Source organism: Antechinus flavipes, chromosome 5, assembly GCF_016432865.1.
Source record: "Antechinus flavipes isolate AdamAnt ecotype Samford, QLD, Australia chromosome 5, AdamAnt_v2, whole genome shotgun sequence".
NCBI lineage: Eukaryota > Metazoa > Chordata > Mammalia > Dasyuromorphia > Dasyuridae > Antechinus > Antechinus flavipes.
The window spans coordinates 74,567,958-74,588,180 of record NC_067402.1 but is presented as its reverse complement, the minus strand read 5'-3'; the positions used below and the strand labels follow the sequence as shown (position 1 = coordinate 74,588,180).

Here is a 20,223-nt window from a genome sequence, read left to right as displayed (position 1 = left end):
TATCCCAAAGATATAGGTGGAAAAGAATGATCTATTTGTACAAAAATATATTTATAGCAACTCTTTTTTTTTTATGGTGGCTAAAACTTGGAAATCAAAGAGATGCCCATCAACTGGGTAATGGTTAAATAGGCTTTTGCATATGATTGTATTGGAGTATTATTGGGCTATAAGAAATAATAAGCAGGATAAAACTTGGAAAGACTTCCATGAACTCATGTATAGTAAAGTGAACAGAACCAGGATTGCTTGATGAAGAACTGTGAATGATTTAGCTACTCTCAACAACACAATGATCCAATAATCCCAAAGACTATTGATCAAATATACTATCTTCTTACAGAAAAAAAGAATTGATATTGATTGAAAAAACCATGAGCAGGATATATTTCATTTTCTTTTTTTCCCTTTTATTTGGGTCTTCTTGTACAAAATGACTAATATGGAAATGTTTTGCATAATTGCATGTGCATAACCTATGTTTTGCTTGCCAGTCAGGGAGGGAAGAAAAAAAGGAGGAAAAGGGGAAGGGAGGCTCACTGGTTTGAGCCTTCTGATGATTAGTTCAAAATCTTTGACTACTTCTATTTCTAAACTGGCCAAGTTCATTCTTCTTTAATGCTGAAGGGAGGGAGCGATAGAATTTGGAACTCAAAGCTTTCAATTAAAATTTTTTAATAAATAATTTTATTTTAAAAAATAAGCAAAATTGCATAAGTATGAAATTGCTAAGTTATTTCTTATAAATAAAAACCTGAAATTTTAGGGGATTACAAGTCAAATCAATAAACATTTATTAAGCAGCTACTATATGCCAGGCTCATTGTAGATCAACAATCTGAACATAGCAAACCAAAGCTAATTTAAATTTAGACCTTGTTACTAGAAGCACAATAAACAGAGAAATCTGCACCTTCTCCCAGAAAGAACCATTATCTTATTATATTGAAGAAAAAGAATACCACATATTTTGTTATAGTATCTTAAGATGTCTGCTGTATCATGTTCAGTTTTGGACATCACATTTTATGCTGTTAGGACACTAAAAATTATCTCATGGGATGATCAATTGAAGGAATCAGTGGTGTTTATCCTTGTTTATTCTAAGGAAGAAAATACTTAGGAGAACACGATAGCTATCTTCAAGTACTTGAAGGCTATTGTGTTGAAGATGGATTACACATGTTTTGCTTAGACCCTGGGGACAGAATTATGAGTTACAGATAGATCTTGGCTTGATGCTAGGTAAAATTTCTTAATAGTTAGATCTGTCCAAACCAAGGGAAGCCTTGGAAAGTAATGAGTTTTCCACACTACAGTCAGTTCTTGAAGAGGAAAATGGATGACTATTTGGGGGGCATATGAGTCAAAATACATGACCTCAAGCTCCTGGAAACTCTGAGATTCAATGATTGTGTGAATAATGATTTTTAAATCACATTTCTTATGGATTCTAAAATGTATCTTTTCTGGAGTAAAAATCTATTCTCAAACTTCTGTAGACATATTAAGGGCTGGCTTCCTTTAAGACAAATCACTTTGTCTACTAACATTGTAGCCTTCCATAAGGGCAGGGATTGTGGACATATGCCACTATACCCAGCCTGTTTTATCTCTTTCTGAGTAAAAGTTCCCTTTCATGGGAATATTAATTGTGATAGCAATTTGAGTAGATTCTTAGTCAACAATTCAGACCCTGCCAAATAGAGTATCCTTTCATCTTCCTCATCCACTCACTATGTAAAAGTTTTATGTTGTGAATGCAAAACATTATATATAACTATTTACCAACGAGGGACCTTACCTATATTTGGCTTCACTTATGTATATCTGAATTTCACTATCATCAGTTCTCATTCTTTTTTTATTATTATTATTAGATATGCCCATAAACAAATATGGCTATTCTTAAATTATACTTACTGAAAAATCATCAAACAGTGATACTAATTTTTCTAAAGAAATACAATAGTAAATATGGTATAGTTGGAAGTCAGGAAAATCTGGGTTGAAGTTTTATCTATAACATATTGTTAACTATGGGACCATGTCAGTCATCTAGCCTCTCAATACCTAAAGCCATTTCACTAGCATATTGTTAATGAATTGTTATTCTCCCACATGGAGGGAGTTTCCATACTCATAGTTCCCCACCCATAGGTTGGAGTTCAACAAACAAAAATCCTCATAAAAGGATTGTATTACTAAGTGTATGTTGAGTTAAATTCAATGTATAAATTGACCTGTCATCACTGAGATTATTCTTCTTTTCTTCCCAGGAATATGGTAGTTTGCTTTCAATTGTCCACATTAATGGATGGTAAGGGAGAATAAATCCAAAATGTCAGATCATCAAAATTTTATATTTAGCTATTTGGCTTCATACTACATTTGGCTATTGGTATATGATAGAATGGGGAAAGCATGAAGATAGAAGTCAGAAAAGAGGGTTCTAGATTATCTTGGCTATATTGCTTCTGCCAATAATTATCCTGGGCAAATAGCTGCCTGCATTGTCAGAAAAAGTTATGGACTTGAAATTTGAAGGTCCTGCCTCTGACATTTAACTGTCCTTGTTAAGATTTCTCAGAATTTCAATTTCCTAACTCTCAAACAAGGATAGTAATGGCTATGGTACCCGCGTCATAAGACTAACAATGTAAGTAAATCACTTTGCTAACTTTAAAACATGAGGTAAATGCCACATATTGTTTTAAATTTCCTCATCTTCAAAGGGAGAAGGTTGGATCAGATAGGCTTTGATGTCTCTGCTCGCATATTTCATATTAAAGTTTTCTTAGAACTTTAAGCATAACTTCCAGTAAATTATAACAACTTTCATTTTTACCACTGTAAACTAAACTATAGACTTCATGTGTTTGTTGTGAGAATGGTGCTTTGCAAACATATTATAATATTGTTGCTTTTAAATTCTTACATGGAGTGCAAAAATGTTTGTGAAAGCCCTTTTTGTAGTGGCTAGAAACTGAGTGGAATGGCTGAATAAGTTATGGTATATGAATGTTATGGAATAATATTCCATAATTGTTCCATAAGAAATGATCAGCAGGATGATTTCAGAGAGGTCTGGAGAGACTTGTATGAACTGAAAATAAGTGAAATGAGCAGAACCAGGAGATTATTGCACATGACATGACATGACAACAAAAAGATTATAAGATGATCAATTCTGATGGACTTGATTCTTTTCAACAGTGAGATGATTCAGACCAGTTCCAATGATCTTGTGATGAAGAGAGCCTTTTACATCTAGAGAGAAGAGAGCTGAATGTGGATCACAACACACTTTTTACTCTTTTTATTGTTGTTTGCTAACATTTTAATTTCTTCCTCTTTTTTTTTCTTTTTGATCGGATTTTTCTTATGCAGCAAGATAATTGTATAAATATGTATGCATATATTGGATTTAACATATATTTTTACCATGTTTTAAATGTATTAGATTGCTTGTCATCTAGGGGAAGGGATTGAGGAAAGGGGGGAAATTGGAACACAAGTTTTTGCAAGGGTCAATGCTGGAAAATTATCCATGCATATGTTTTAAAAATTAATTTAAAAAACAAAGAAAAAAACAAATTCTTACATGGAAACATGGAATTCCAGCGACTGACTAACACTTTCCCAACTTGCCCCATTTTTTGACAATGTTTAAGTCAATATTTTCTCTAAAGAAATAAAGAAAAAATGTGTTCTATTGTGTTTCTCATCTAAGAATACTCTCTGAGTTGCCATTCTGGGCACTGAGGAAGGGAGATGCTATTTGACAGAAGGGACATAAGCATTGCTTCATCTTTTCTTGATTACTTGTAATCATACCTCATGCCCTTTGCTGGAAGGATACCAGCCATGCAATGCCTTCCCTGGAAAGTAAAGGGATTCTGCCAGCTTATATGACTAATTTGCCTTTTGGGGGAAAACGGGATGTCAGTGTGCAATGTTCCTTGGTATTATTAAAGCATTCCAGTTGAATCAACTTGATACCCTTCTTTGTACATGACTAGAATGTTTACCAAAGAAACACATTATCAACTGAAACAATTAATGACACTTTTAATAGAATTCGTTATCAAATCTGGTAATGTGCCACTCATAAATTATACTTTGCTTCAGATGTCAAAAAGTTAAACATTCACATGTCCCTCGACTCACAATACAATGGAGGCCAATTCTGTAATTGTTTTCTATTAGGGAAATGAAACATTGAGCCTTCATGCCAAGCAATGCCTAAACCACAGCAAACACTGAGGGATAACTGCTACAGACTTCAATCCACTAACCTGATAAGATCTGCCTTTGGGCAATGCATGATTAAATGGACATATTTGGAAGCACAAGATGCTTCTGTTTCATTTAGAAAATAGGATTATGATGGTGATAGAAATACAATAAATCCAGGCTATACAGCCAACAAGGGCACCAAGGAGTGAACATGACATAATGTTGATGAGTCTACAAGACAGTGTGCATAGGAACATATTTTAAAATTTTTCCTTCCTACCTCTGACTAATTCAAAACCTAATACTCCCTCTGCCTCACATGAAATGGAACTATAAAGAGAAATGTTAAAATGACATTTATTTCCTCCAGTAATAGCAAATAGCCAAAAGGTATTAATAATTCCATGTTTTTAGTACTGTGTATATAGCACAATGAAGAGTATTGTCTCTAAAACCAAAATTTATGAGTTCGAATTCTGCCTCTGATGTTAATTTTCTATAAGGCTCTGAACAAAGAACTTAACCTTTCTGGGCCTCAGTTTCCTCATGTGTAAAATCAAAGATTGTACTAAATGGACCCTGAACCATTCAGCTAAATGGCCTCTCAAGCGATGATCCTATTACTGCAATAATAGTAATAATAATTAACATTTACATGGCACTTATTATGTACCAGACACTAATTGTTTTAAATTATTATCTCATTTGATTTTAAACCTCACTACAACCCTGGGAGGTAGGAAGCCTTATGACTAAGAATATAACTTGGTTGAGAATTTAATAAGACCTAAAAATTTTATAGCAGTTTAAGTTTTGCAAAGCACTTTACAAATATTGTCTCATTTCACCCTAGAAGGTAGGTGCTATTATTATCCTCCATGAGAAAACTAAAGAAAACATAGGTTAAGTGACTTTTCCAGGGTTACACAGCTAATAAGTGAGGTCAAGATTTAAACACAGTTTTTCCTGACTCCAGATCTAGCACTCTAGCCACTGTCACCTTATTACCACACTTGACATTGACACTTTACAAGAAAGAAAGCAAAAATGTCTAATCCTTGTCATATGAAACTAACTTTAATTATCAAGTCATGAAGGGGAAAGTAGAGGATTTATTGTCTATTAATTCTATAAACTCATATGACCATATCCCTTACCAAGAAGGGATATCAATACTGGATTATCCCCATAAGTCCTTGGGGAGGAACTAGGAGCCATTAGAAGATGTTGAAAAGAGACAGATTGATGTCAAATGTAAGGGAAAAAGCTGAATATCTTAATTTATCTAAAAGTTGAATGGGTTGGTGAGTTCCCCCTCACTAGAGATCTTCATAAGATCAGGAGATTACTTATTAAGGTAGTTATAAAGGGAAATCCTTGTAAAAGCAGACCTTAGATGATAAAATCTCTGAGGTCCCTTTCAAATTGGACAACCTTTGTGTGTATAATTGGAAATCTGCATTCTTTTAAACAGCAGGCTGTAACTCTATGGATAATTGATTTCTGAGATTTTCTACTTTGAACTGTTTTGCCAAGGTAATACTAATAATAACATTTGGATAGCAATTACACTTTTGGAAATATGTTCACATCTTTTGTTTCAATTAATTAGTGTTCAACATTATTTGAGACCCTATAGAAGTATGAAGTATACGAAAGAACAAAACAACATTCATATCTTTGAGGAATTTATAGTTTAGTTGATGAAACAATGTTAATATCTATGAAACAATGGGAAACTAGTGTAATGCAAGGTCATATATAATAAAGTGCTAATTATATATAAAATTTAATTCATTAGATATTAAGTACCTACTATATGCAGAACATATCCCTTGGCATTGGGGTAGGTATAAAATTTGGATAAAATAGTTCTTGTCTTCATGAAGTTTAATCTTCATTAAACACCTTTAATAGGGTGATATTATATATGCAAATAAGTTTGATATGAAATAATACTTGTCCACAAAAGAAACGGCTTAAATGCTCCAAATGGGAAAAGGCTATTGCCAACTTAGAAGTAGAACAGGATGGAATTTTTAAAAGCTTCTTGGAGAAAGGGACATTTGGGTTGGCCTCTAAAGAATGGTAAACATGTAAGAATGGAGGAAAAAGTGGCTGCAGACAACCCAATAGGGATTCTATAAGTGAGAAAACTGATACAAGTTAAATAACTAGCTAGGCTAATGAAGCATATTTGTAACTGAAAAATAACTAAAGATATTTTACTTCCTTTCTGGCAAAATTTCCTTTTTCTCTGTCAAAAGGTAAAGATTGAGGAATATGTGAGGAGAGAGCAAGAGTTTAGGGGAAAGGCAACTAAAATTAAATATTAACAAGAATTTGGTTGAAAGAGCAAAGGGAGGAAATGAGTGAGGATATGTGCATACATACATACACACACACACATATATGGAGAGAGAGCGAGGAGAGGAAGGAAGAAGAGAAGAAGAAGGAGAGGAAGGAGGAGAAGTAGAAGAAGGAGAGGAAAAAAGAAGAAGAAGAAGAAGAAGAAGAAGAAGAAGAAGAAGAAGAAGAAGAAGAAGAAGAAATCATATGACACAGCTAATTAGTCTAATAAGGAGAAGACAAAGCAAAGCAATACAGTGGAAAAGAGAAAATACTCAAATGGAGGCAAATTCTAAATTAACTATATTTTCCAGACTTTATCTAAATATTTAGTAACTTGTAGTCTCAGCTGGAGAAACATAATCAGTCATGAAAGGTAGTGGAGAAACAGTAGGAAGATAAAGGAAGGAAAAAGGAGAAATGGAAATCTGAAAATAAAAAAGGGATTATCACTTGATATGAAACCACATTACTTCATTTTGAAAATATCTCTATTTATAAGTGACTTTAGCCCAGGGGAATGGGGAGGTTAGAACTTTTCTTGGAACACTTCCTAAAATGTGCCTTAGGTCTCTTGAAAAGAGGAAACAAAGGAACACTGATTTAATAGAATATTTATTCATTCAGGCCCTGGTAAATGTGGTGTCTCCTTAGGCGTTATGTCAAAATAGTGTTGCTTATTTCATTCATGAACATCTCTCTGAATCAGGGCAACTACAATATCAAACTGTTCGTAGAAGAAGAATGATCACATCCTGGAAATTTCTTGGCCAGGACACACAGGGCCAAGTTCACATCTTTGCCCAGAACATTAAAAAACTTCCTTTACCTCTGGTAGAATGAGCAGACATCCTTTACATAGCTTCTCCTTGCACAATATTGCAATTGTAATGTATTACAGATTACTTTTACCCACTGAGACCTTTTTACTGCCCTTTCGGTAACCTTCAACTTTAATTTTCCATAAGCTGGTATCTTGAGATTCTTAGTATACAGTATCACTGAAATTCAAATCAATTAAGTCAACAAATTTGTTAACTATTTTGTCTACATGCAAAACACTTTCCTAGGGGCTGAGGATAGAAAGACAAAATCCCAAATAGTTTCTGCCTTAGAGAAAGAAGCTTCCATTCTATTGAAAAGAAAGACAGTGATTTAAGATGGATCTTTGACAGGAGCACCTGACTCTGAGGACAAATCTCTTTTTACAATATCATGCTGGCTCTTCATGGAAAGTAATGCTATTGGTACTTAACTAACAATTATGATTGATAGTTACTATCCTTTTCTCCAAGTGATGGGCAGAAGTCTAAAAAGTCTTAGCCCTAGCTGAATAAGAATCAGGGATTCCTCAACAAACTCCTCAGAGACCTCTTTGTCCCTAGAGTTTCATAAAGTTCCTGGAATCATCACTGGAAGAAGGAGGAGAAGGAAGAGGAGAGGAGCAGAAAAACTATGTGATCCTGGGCATGTCACTTCATCTCTTATTCTTTACCCTAAGCAACTTTTTAAGACAAGGAGATGCAGATCACTTATTAATATGTATTGATAAATTAAGCTTCTTCACTGTTAGTTCCATGGTTTTTAATTGCTTTTCAATAATGTTTGACTTTTTGTTATCCCATTTGGGATCTTTGCAGAAATACTGGAGTGGTTTTGCTTTTTCCTTCTCCAATAATAAGATAGTTCATTACACCAATGAAATAACAAGTCAAATTTTATCCCCCACCCTCCAAAAATTATTGCCATGTCTAACTTTGGATATATTTCTTGAATGAATTTTCTCCTTCAAATTTATGACTCTTGGTGAAGAATATGGTGTCTATTTAGCTACTAGTAAAGGTACAAGAAAAACAGGAAACAATCACTTTGGTTTAATATTTTTGTTTGCAGTTTTGTTGTATTAAACCCTGGCCCAGTGAATGAAAAACCCCAGTTCAATCCCACAATTGTGTTATATTTAGGTAGTTGCCTCTGAATGTAAAGAATAAATAAAATATGTTACTTAAATTGAAGATAACAAAACCAACTAAAAGCTTTTTTGGGAAGCATAGCAGTTGGCATGTCTTCAATGCCTCTTTTTAAGTCATGAGGGCTCATTTAATTTTCAGACTGTTGTGGTAGGGGAAAACATCAGAGACAAACAGAAGATTAATAAAAGTTAGAATAAAAGGACATAAAATAGAAAATGCAAAGTCAGAGTCCATGGCTTGCCAATATGAATGGAATTAGAGTAATAATTTGGATGGGTTAGAGGCCAAAGATAAAAGCACAATAAATTCCCAGAAAACTAGATTACCAAGAGCGCCATTGGAAATTAAAAAGCTACATAAATCACAATTGTAGGATAAATGGTATTTGGATGGCTTTTTTGACTTTTTTTAACTGATTAAATTTAATTTTTGTTTCTTCTAAGGAAGGTCTTGTTGGGGGGAAAAAAGAAAAAGGAAATCTCTAATAACAAGTTAAGAAAAAATATTTTTAATCATAAAAATGTTAAATTCCAAACCTTTTATTTTCCTACTATCTTCTCCTATGTGAATTTAGTTCATTCGTTACCATGACAACAGGTTATTCGACAATTCCTCTTACTAAGACAGTTTTTCACTGAGGATAGTTTGAGACTGAACAGTAAAATGGTTTTCCATTTGATTTAGCTCCCATACTTTCTTTCTATTTTAGGGATTCCTGTTTCAATCCATTGAAGGTTAACAAAGGCCCAAAGATAGGGCATATCACAGTTGTGGTGTGATCAATGTAAAATGAGATGACATTCTTGATGTGAAAATCACCTTCTGAATCATTTGCTGAGGGCCGACTGAGCGGATGACAAAACACTACATTGGTAAAGTTAACAAAGTGTAAGCTGTGTCTGCTTTACTTTGTGCCTGTGTTGTTTCTAATATTCCCCATTGTGAACCAGGGTGGTATCCATTAAAATGGATACGACCACAGTTCATGTTCTCATCTCTTCTCACTTGGTCTGCTGGAATAACCTACTAATTGGTCCTCTTACTTTTGCCATTTCTCCTCTCAGATTTCCTTCCATACCTCAGCCAAAACAGTCGGACCACGTTGTCCTTATTATGCTTACAAACCTTCTGTTTTTCCCTGATACTTTTAGAATAAAATACAAACTGTTCAGGCTGGCATTTAAGGCCTTCCCCAAATTGAATCCCACTAATTTAGCCTTATCTTATATTATTCTTCCTGTTAATAACTTCCATATTCCAACCTAATTGGATTACTTGTCTGTTTTTGTTTTTCAGCTTTCCATTTCCCTACTTGCTCATGCATTCTTGCAAGGCATTTACTAGACCTAAAATTCATAAAAGCTTCTCAAAATCCTCATTTTAGGAGCAGCTAGTGGTGCAGTGGATAGAGCCTGGAAGTCAGGAGGACCTGAGTTCAAATATGACTTCAGACACTTAACACCTCCTAGCTGTGTTACCCTGGGCAAGTCACTTAATCCCAATTGCCTCAGGAAAAAAAAAAATCCTCATTTTCTTTCAAGGTTCACTGTAAGAACCATTATCTTTATTTTCTTTATACTACACTTATCTGTGTAGCTGTTGCTACTCCCAATAGTAAGAGCTAACTTTTCTATAGTGCTTACTATGTGTCAGGCTTTACAATTATTATCTCATTCTATCCGCCCCACAACCCTGGGAAGCTTATGCTGTTATTATCCCTATTTAACAGATGGGGAAAATGAGGCAAACAGAGGTTAAGTGATTGTCACACAAGTAGAAGCTAAGGGCAGATTTGAATTCAGATTTGACTCCTGACCCACAGTTCTAATCATTGTATCAGCTAACTGCCTCATGGTAAACTACAAAGTCTTTGAGGTCTGGGATTAATTTTTTTTTTTTTTTGGCTTTCTATCCTCAGCCCCTAATAACATTGTATTTAGTAGGCATTTGATAAATGTTATTGAATGAACTGACTAGTCTGAAATGGGGGTGATGGGAGTAAAAGTCTGTATATCAGAAAGAAGCAGAATTTGAATGACGTGAAACTTAACACATCCTCACAACTCAAATTTACTTCCCTCTGACTCAGAGGTATACTTTATTAGAGGAGAATTGAAGGGCAGCTTGAACAACTATTTGAAGATTCCACAGAAGTTCATCCAGAAGCCCAGGATTTCTCTACCCAGTGGAGTCATTTTTCAAAGGTGCCAAAATCTAAGTTAGAAACGTAGCAATTTGATTTCCCATGAAGCCTACTAGCAACTGTCAAATGGAGGGAGCTGTGCACAACTTATTTCAGAAGACTTTCTTTTCCAAAGATCTTGAAAAATTATGAATGGAATATTTGTCGACATCATTATCAGAAAACATCGTAGTAATCCACTAAAAAATATTAGGGGGAATGTGTGCATCTTCTAACCTCAACTTTTCATACAGAATAGTTAGAATTGTGTCAAACTTAGTGTTAGTAATGTGAAATATTAAGAAGGGGAAAATGATTGTATACATTTGAATTTGATCAGAGAATTGTGGAGGGGATGCTTACTGAGCCTACTGTGTGCTAAACACTGTACTAAGTGCTTTGCATATAATGTTCTATTCCACACAAATACCCCTAGAAGAGTTATATTTGAAGCTTATATCTTTATATGAAAGAGGGATCTAAAAGAAAGCATTGATGGGTAAGGAGATAGAGGAGGGAAATGTATGAGGATATTAGATGTTGGAGAGTGATGGGAGGGTTGGGGAAGGGAAAAGAAGAGAAGAGGCAAACCAGAGATGTTAATGACAGATTTTGATGACCTCCTAATTTTGTTGTGGAAATGACTCATAAACACCTACTGATATCACTATCACATGCAGATCAGATTGAAGGTTTACAAATACTTTCTTTAGAACCAACTCATTGGATAGCTCAGAAATCATTTTCCTAATTTTTTAAAATAAGGAGGCTAGGATTTAGAGAAGACATGTAATTTTCTCATGCTCATATTAGTAAAGAAAACCGGGTAGGATTTCAGGTTTTTGTCTTAAAAGATTTGGTATCTCCTGTTCCTTATCCCTAGGATGACAGTTATAAATCTTAATCTGGAAGGGGCCTGAGAGGCTCAAAGTCACAGGCACAGGTACTAGAAAATACATACATATATACATATACAAACATATGCATGAACATGTATATTTTATCTATCTATATTAGACACAGGATTTGAATCTAGATCCTGGGAGAAGAAGCATTTGCCACAGTCATAGGGAATATCCTGGGAATAACACACAATTAGAGCAATGATTGATGGTTGTCTAGCCCATAGTGTTTGTAGGTGACAATGTGTTAATTGCCTTGAGGACCAGTGCTCTTTTAGAAGACTTTGGACCTACTAATTAACTAGATCATAATTTCCTCATTAATCAGAACTTCTTTGAAAATTTAGACTGTCAAATGTTATTGGGCAAACATATAATGTTCATTATTTACTTTTGTTCTAAATATTCTGAAATGCCTCTAGAACTATATTATTTAAAGTAAAGTGATAGTCTTTTTTTTCATTCAAGAACTATTTTTTAAGTTCTTATTATATTGAAGGGTCTGTGCAAGAGTTTGTGGAAAAACAAAATAAACAGTTCTGCCTTCAAGGAGTTTACATAACTTCCATCTGAAATGAAATAATTTAATAAACAGAGAAAATATTTTAGAATCCAATAACCTACCCTATCTTCAATTCTTAAATGGCCATAATCCAAAATTTTATAAAAATGTATCTATCTCACACATCTTTCTTTTAAAAAAAATTAAATAGTATTTTTTCCAAATATATGCTAAGATAGTTTTCAACATTCACCTTTGCAAAACCTTATGTTCCAAATTTTTCTCCTACTCTCTCCCTCCCTTTCCCTAGACAGCAAGTAATCCAATACAGCTTAAACATATATCACACATATTTTTAACAAATTTCTAATATCCATCTTTTGCATTCAAAATTGGAGGAATTGCAACTCCCACAGAGCCCTATTAGGAATAATATTGTGGGGAATAAGGGAAAGAGAGAGGGAGAAAGAGAAAGAAAGAGAGTAGTGTTTATTATTGTAAGTAGGCAGAGAGACCAACAATTAATACAAAAGTAAATTGAAGCAGCTGAAAGGTGGAAATTGAGGAAGGAAAGAGCTAAAAAGATAAGTAATACAAAGAAAATGTGTTTCTATAGAATTATAATTTATTATATTAAATAAGTTATAAATAACAAATTATAAATAAATTATAATTTATCCTGTTGAATCATAGACATTAAACACTTCTGTGAGAAAAAGAAAAATATATAATCCTAAAAACTGAGCCATTTGTTAAGAACCATGCATTTCCTATCAGGAATTTAGACAGAACATATAAAACGTATAAGGATAAGGACTTGTGATTTCATAAGAAAGCCCTGGGTTAAGAAACTCCTTCTGCTAGTGTTATATTTATGTCATCTCTGCAGCCTTTATTCCCAGAAAGTTACCTTAAATAGCAAAATCTGACGGAAATAGAAATGATCCCTTCAGGTGGCATAGTGACTTAGAAAGTCTATTATTTTTAAATGTTTATCATTTAACATTTCCCAATTACAGTTTGATCAGATTAGGTAAGAATTTAGGAGTTTGATTCTTCTGACCTCAAGCATTGAGATGTCCACTGACTATCTGGGTTTATACAGACAGTATATATAAAAGGAAGTTCTTGAACCCAGATCCTCACAACTCTTCTCTCTATCTATTATATGTCATGCATAGATGTTATGACAAATATGAAATATCTGAAGATAGTAGATTGTAGTAGTGAATAAAAAAAGAAAATGTTGATCATTGTCAATTATGATGGAAAACTTACAACATTGAATAGAGTTCTAGGCTTAGATGAGGGAAATTTTAGCTTCAAATTGGGCCTCAGACACCCATTAGCTATGTGACAGTAGTAATGAATAAAATCCCAGAGCTCTAGGCAACTCTTAGACTGTTAAATAATTCTCTAAGGAGTTATGGATCTGCATTGATGGTAGGATTCCACATGAGAAGTTCCCTATACTGATGAAACTACATATTTGGATACTTAGGAAACAAACAAATAAAACTTTTAAAGCTTAATTCATCACCTGCTAAAGTGGTACCCGTTGTAATCCCTGTTATCAAGGAGATTGAAGCTGCTAGATCTTGAGCTCAACACTCCTGAGTTGAATTGGGCTAATGCTGATCGTGTGTTCACATTAAATTTGCTATCAGTATGGTGAACTCACAGGATAAATGAGTACCAGGTTACCAAAAATATGGGAAAGAAAGGAAGGGAGGAAGGGGAAGAGGGGGGAAAGGAAAAGAAGGAAGGAGGGAGGAAGGAGGGAAAAAGGGAGGGGAAGGAGGGAAAAGGGGAAGGAAGGAGAGAGAGATGGAGAGAGGGAGAGAGGGAGGGAAGAGGAGGAGAAAAGTGAGGGAGAGAGGAAGGAGGAGGAGAGAAGGGAGGGGAGGGAGAAGGGGGAGAAAGGAAGGAATTTAATGTCCAAAGCTGGTCTACCACTCAGAAGCTTCATTTTTATATACCATGATTTTTTTTTTTTAATCAAAATGAAAGTTTGAACATGGTACATATGGCAAACACTAAACAACATATCCAAAAATGAGGATGACTTTTTTTCAAAGAGAAAGTTGTTGGTTATCAAGACAGAATTTATTTCTAAATTGGCTTATCAGTTTAGGTCAGATAATCAACAAGTTAGAATTGGTCCAAACCAATAAGAAATTAGAACAAAGAAACAAATATGAGAAGAAGAATTTATGTGCAGTTATTCAAGAGCTTATTTTATATAGTCAAATCAAAAACAAAAGCAAATGGTAAATGGACAAATTTATAGACACTGATTCTGTTACCATGTCTTAGAGAAATTTCCAGTTACTTCAGTAAGGAAGTTGAAAGAGTCTAGAAACCACTCAGTCAGCAAACACTTGATCTTCTTGTAAAGCAAAGCGAAATAGCAGCTCAGACAACAGCAGTTCAAAGTCTAATTTCATTCTGAAACCATTATTGAAGAAAATCTTAACATATGTTAACATCATGTAAAATTCCTCAATAAATTCAGCATTAAGATGTTAAAAAAAAAAAAAAAAAAAAGGAAGACATTTGCTTGCCAAAAGTGTTTACCTCAGTCATGAAGGACAGCCTATGTACAATAGAAATGGAAAACAGATTTCTTAAAGGTGAGATCTTCCATATGCTCCTGTGTGTGAATGACATTGTGTTAACTGCATTAAACTCCCGAACATCATAGGATTTTTGTAATCAAAGTAATAATTACTTCAAATTAATCAATTAACCAACATTCATTATGTGTCTACTATGAAAAAAAAGCAGATCATGCTTTCAATAAACTTACAAACTAATGGGGAGAAAGTATCTATATATATCTATATCTATATAGATAGATAGATAGATAGATAGATAGATATAACAAGCTGCAAAAGGGATTAATGGAGGAGGCACCAGCTAAGAAGGGTTGCAGAAAACTTCTTGTGGAAGGCACAATTTTAGTTGGGGCTTAAAGGTCTGTAGTTGGAGGGAAAGAAAAGTGTTCTAAACAGGGGGGCAACTTCCCTCCTCCCGCAAAAAATTCCCAGAGCTAAGATATAAAGTGTCTTCTTCATGGAATAGCCAGAAGCCAGCATCACTGGATCAAATAGTACATGATGGCAAGTAAAATGTAAGAAAAGTGGAAAAGGAGAAGGCAAATAGGATATGAAGGCTTTTCAAGGCCAAATGTAAGGTTTGATATTTGATCTTAGAGACAAAGGCTAACCACTGGAGTTTATTGAGTGGAGAGGAGAGATAACCTGAACTTGAGGAAAATTGCTTTAGTGACTGACTGGAAGATGGATCAGAGTAAAGAGAGGCAGACAGATTATACAGAAAACTATTGTAATAGTCCAGAGATGAAATGATGAGGGTCTGTTTCAAAGTGCTGGCAATGTCAGAGGAGAGAATAGGGTATATTTGAGAGATGTTGCAAAGATGAAATTAATAAGCCTTGACCTCATAATATGGTAAGTGAGAGATAGTGGAGGATCTGGGATGACTGCTGGGTTGCAAACCTAAGGACTTGGAGGATGATGTTATCCTCTAAAATAAGAGAAAAGGTAGAAGTTAGAGAAGGTTTAGGAGGAGGTAAGTTCCATTTTGCACATAATGAGTTTAAAATCTACCAGACATCCTGGTGAGATGACAATCTATACACAGATATAAATTAAAGATCTTCTAGAACCCAATGGGTTAACTTTGAAAGTAGCTGTGGCTGACATAACCAATATTTAGCTAACTTCATTAGAAGCCTTTCTGAACAAATAAGGGGTCCTCAGATGACCGAAAGATTAATTGATCATCAAAAGATTCTTATTTTAGGTCTGTGGTAGAACCTACCAGAGCTTATGATCCATTGAGTGGTTTTGAGAAACCCAGAATCAACTCCAACTCACAATAAGGCATGGAATAAGTCTAAAGTAGAGAAAAAGACATTCCTAAATATGTCAGAAAGTAGAATAATTTCCATTCCTATAAATACTGGTTTGATAGTAGAGTACATCAGAGCTTATTACAACTGAGTAAAAAAGAAATGGTACCTAAGACTGCATGCCTAAAGAACCTACAGGCTTTGAAGGTCACAATCTTTTTCTTGGAATTAAGCCTCATTTAGATAAATAATAGGACTGCAATGTGAACAGTAACAGATAAGGTACCAGGCCAAGAACAGATTCTATTACTCTGCCTACCATAATGCCATGCCAAAGAGGGTCTTAATGAATATTTGATGATGATAGTCTGATGATGAGCATTAAGTGTATTCCTAATACATAGTATTATTATCTTAGACTCAATTCCAACCTAGTATAGGTATCATCTCCTCTATTTCAAGGAATAAATCAATATAGCGTATGGATAGAATTTATTTATATAAAAATTCCAGTTTTGACTGATGCTGTCTTACACTTACAAAGTGTACTGTATTACTTAGAACTAACTTGACTAGATAGAGTTTGCAAGATTATAGATTTCAGCCCAATAAAAAGAAGAATCCTCTTTCTCAAGCTTTCCAAATGGAGTAGCTATGGTCACTTAAGAACTTGACAGAGAAATTCAGAGAGCAGATGTCTGCCAAGTATACTAGAGAAAAACACTGTGTTGGAGGATGAGTTAAATGCCTCTTTCCAACTCCTAGGTTAGGACTCCTGCCCTGTGAAGTTGATCTAAGTAGTAGTCAATGGATAGGAATTAATCCAAAATCCTGTCCTGTTTCTTCCTTGCTCACCTTCACTATTACGCTTCAGAAACTGTTAAAGCAACTAGGTAGTTTTCAGTCTTTTATAATAGCTGGAAAAAGTGAGGATGGGGATAATTCAGTGGTTGACAAGACATGTAAGTTTAGCTGATTAGGTGCCACTATGCTGAGGCCCTAGGGGCCAATGATCTTTGCTGATTTCTATCTTTATTAGTTCTTCAAGTTTGCCTTGGTATGATCAGAACTTAGGAGAACTAGTTTCCCCAGTGCGATAATTCCACCCCATCTTAGATTCCTAAGGAACAACTCTATTTTTGATTTGATTAAGAATCTTCCTAAATCTTCTTCAATAAGGAAGGAGGACATTTTTAAAAGGCACTGAGAGTGTAAGCATGAATTGGATAAAGAATAGACAGATTTGTCCTTGAGAAAAAGGTAACATCAAATGAAAAAGGATAATGAATAATTAAATTGATAGCCTAGTACAAAAACCTTGTGGGACATTTGCAATAGGGATGCTCATTTTGCATTTCTCTTCCACTGATGATAGCCAAATCAATTCCAAGTGGACTCTTCATGCCAATGGTTTCTCTCTATCCCTCTCTCTGTCTCTCTCTCCTCATATCTCAATATTCAGGTGTTCAGGAATAGGAGGGAATGCCTCCTGCATCTTGAGATATTACAAGGCCTTGCACCAATAGAAACAAGACTCAAGTAGTAGGAACCCCCATTCCAGATACAGGTTTGTCGAGAAAGTCATATGTTTACAGGAGAAGGCAGGCCAAAAAAAAAAAAAAAAAAAAAGATGGATTAGAGCCAGATTTTGGAGTGCTTTAAATATCAAAGGAATTTTTATTTGACCCCTGAAGCAATAGGAAGTCACTGGAGTTATAGAAAAGTTATGTGGTCAGATCCATATCCATTTTTATTTTAATTTTTTTATTTAAAATTTTAATGTATTTACATTACTTTTACAAAGATAACTAGGATGGATTAGAATGGTGAGAGATTTGAGGCAGGGAGACCAATTAGGAGGCTATTGCAATAAAATAAATGAGCAGTACTGAGAAATTCATGAGAGCTGATAAGATTAATGAGTGAGAGTATAGAGGAACAAGATAAGAGGACTGAGGACAGAAATTTGGGGGACATTCACAATAGGCACATATTATGATGACAATCTAGGAAAGGAAATTGAGGAATGGTGGGATAGGAAGGAGAAGAATAAGGTGACATAAAAACCCAGAGGGAAAAGAGTGTCCAGGACATAATTGATGCACACTGTCAAATGCAGCAGGAGGACTGATCAAAGACCAGACTGGCAATTAACAGGTTACTAGTAGCTTTACAAAGAACATTCTCATTTGACTAATGAAGTTGGAATATGAATTAGAAAGTGTTAAGAAGTAAGTGAAATATGAGGATGTGAAGACAGAAATTGTAGACAACTTTCTCAAGGAATTTGACAGAGAAAGGAAGAGAGCTATAGGATGATATCTTGAGGGAGCTTAGGGTCTAACAACAGTTTTTAAGGATGAGAGAGAAAAGGAGAAAGTGTAAAATGATAACTGGATGTAATGAATATCACATCACTGCAGGAAATAATGAAAATTAATAGACTCAGAGAAATTTAGGAAGATTTCTATAAATGATACAGAATGAAGTGAGCAGAACCAGGAGACCAAATCATAAAACTACTTCAGTAATATAAAGGAAAACAACTTTGAAAGATTTAAATACTCATATCAATTCAATGACTAATCATGATTTCAGAAGACTGATGATGAAGCAATCTTCCCACCTCTTCACAGAGAGGTGATAGACTAGAGGTGTAGAATGAGACATACATTTTCACACAGATGATGTGTGAATCTATTTTGCATGACTATATTTGTTTATTTTAAAAGAGGGCTTCTGAAAAGGGGGGTTGTTGAGAGGAAGTTGATGGTTGATACTGATGCAAAAAATTTTTTAAAGAAAAGGATGTCAATAAAACATCAATAAAATAAAAAAGAGCGGAAGGTTAAGAAGGAACCATAGACAGGAAGGATAATTTTGTTACGATTGTGTTAGAATGAATATACATTTTAAAAACAATGTAACAGAGGTGTCCAGTTTCATATGTAATCCTCTTTTATATTCTTTTTTCTTTGTAAATGGGAATATTCATTATTTAAATTCATACTAAAATGGGGGGGGGAGTTAAACTTTCCTAGCATACTAAGAGATATAGTTAATAGTCCAAGACTTTAAAGAAAATAGACAAATGCATAGCACAAAATATAAATGTGTATGTGTATATACATATATGTATGCATATGTTAACATCAATATATGTTAATATAACATGTATAATAATATGTACATGTTAATATACTATATGAATTACAAATCCACTATAAATAAATCATATATACAAATAGACATACGTGTAAAAAGATTCAAATGCCCCCCTCTCACCACACACAAGTATATGTGCACACAAACACACACATATACAGATTACGCCTGTGATTTCATTAGCATAAGGAATTCCTAGTAGGCAAACACCCTTCATTAATACAGATTAGCATTTTATAACTTACGATAAGAAAAGATTTGAAAGAATAAAATATGATCAAGAAATCAGTCCAGTATCCTTACTAGTATGCTTTGTAAAAAGAATGAGTTTTGACTTTTCAAGGAATTTATAAAGTTTGGGTGATCCAATACACCCTTAGCTTGTTCTCAGGCTATCATGACCTTATTTATCTTTAGTACATCATACTGTACTCAAAGGAGAAAAATAAAGCAAGGACATGAGTAAAGTTTATCCTGGATATATTTCCATCTTCATGTTGTATGCTCTGTTAGATCACACAGGAAGGCAGCACAAAATGAAATGAAAACATTTTTGATGACAAATTAACCCACTTAATTTCTCCATTATCAAAGAATTGTCATTTCACTACTTCCAGAAGTAGCTCCCCCTTCTGTCTTCAAAAGAAAACAAGACGGTATGGGGGAGAAGCTACTCATTCACATAGGATTAAATACAAGGAAAATAAAAGCCTCCAAAGCTCTGTCTTTGCTTATGCTACTGCAGTAAGCACTTTCCTCAGGTCACTGCTGATGTTTAAATAAAATAATCGAAAGACTCTGCTGATCTCCTTTCATTCTATCTTTCCTTCATGAGACAGGCAGTTCTTCTTTTGGAATCTCATTAAATCACATGAACAGCTGCACCAAGTTGTTATGGCAACTAGAATTTTAAAAGTAAATTAATTTCGCTACAAGGTGTTATTAAGACCAGGTAAGGATGGCCTTGAATAATAATGGCTCTGTATTGTTGAGCTGGAATACTAGAGCTCTAATTTAGTTGAATAAGTGTTACT

At 34.4% G+C, this 20,223-nt stretch overlaps 1 non-coding gene across 1 annotated transcript; it reads left to right on the top strand.

Moving 5' to 3' along the window:
- Positions 1-1,332: 1,332 nt before the first annotated feature.
- On the top strand, positions 1,333-1,409 carry LOC127539504 (small nucleolar RNA SNORD113/SNORD114 family). Its single transcript, XR_007947939.1, has one exon. It is a non-coding gene; the product is annotated as a small nucleolar RNA SNORD113/SNORD114 family (small nucleolar RNA).
- The last annotated feature ends 18,814 nt before the right edge of the window (positions 1,410-20,223 follow it).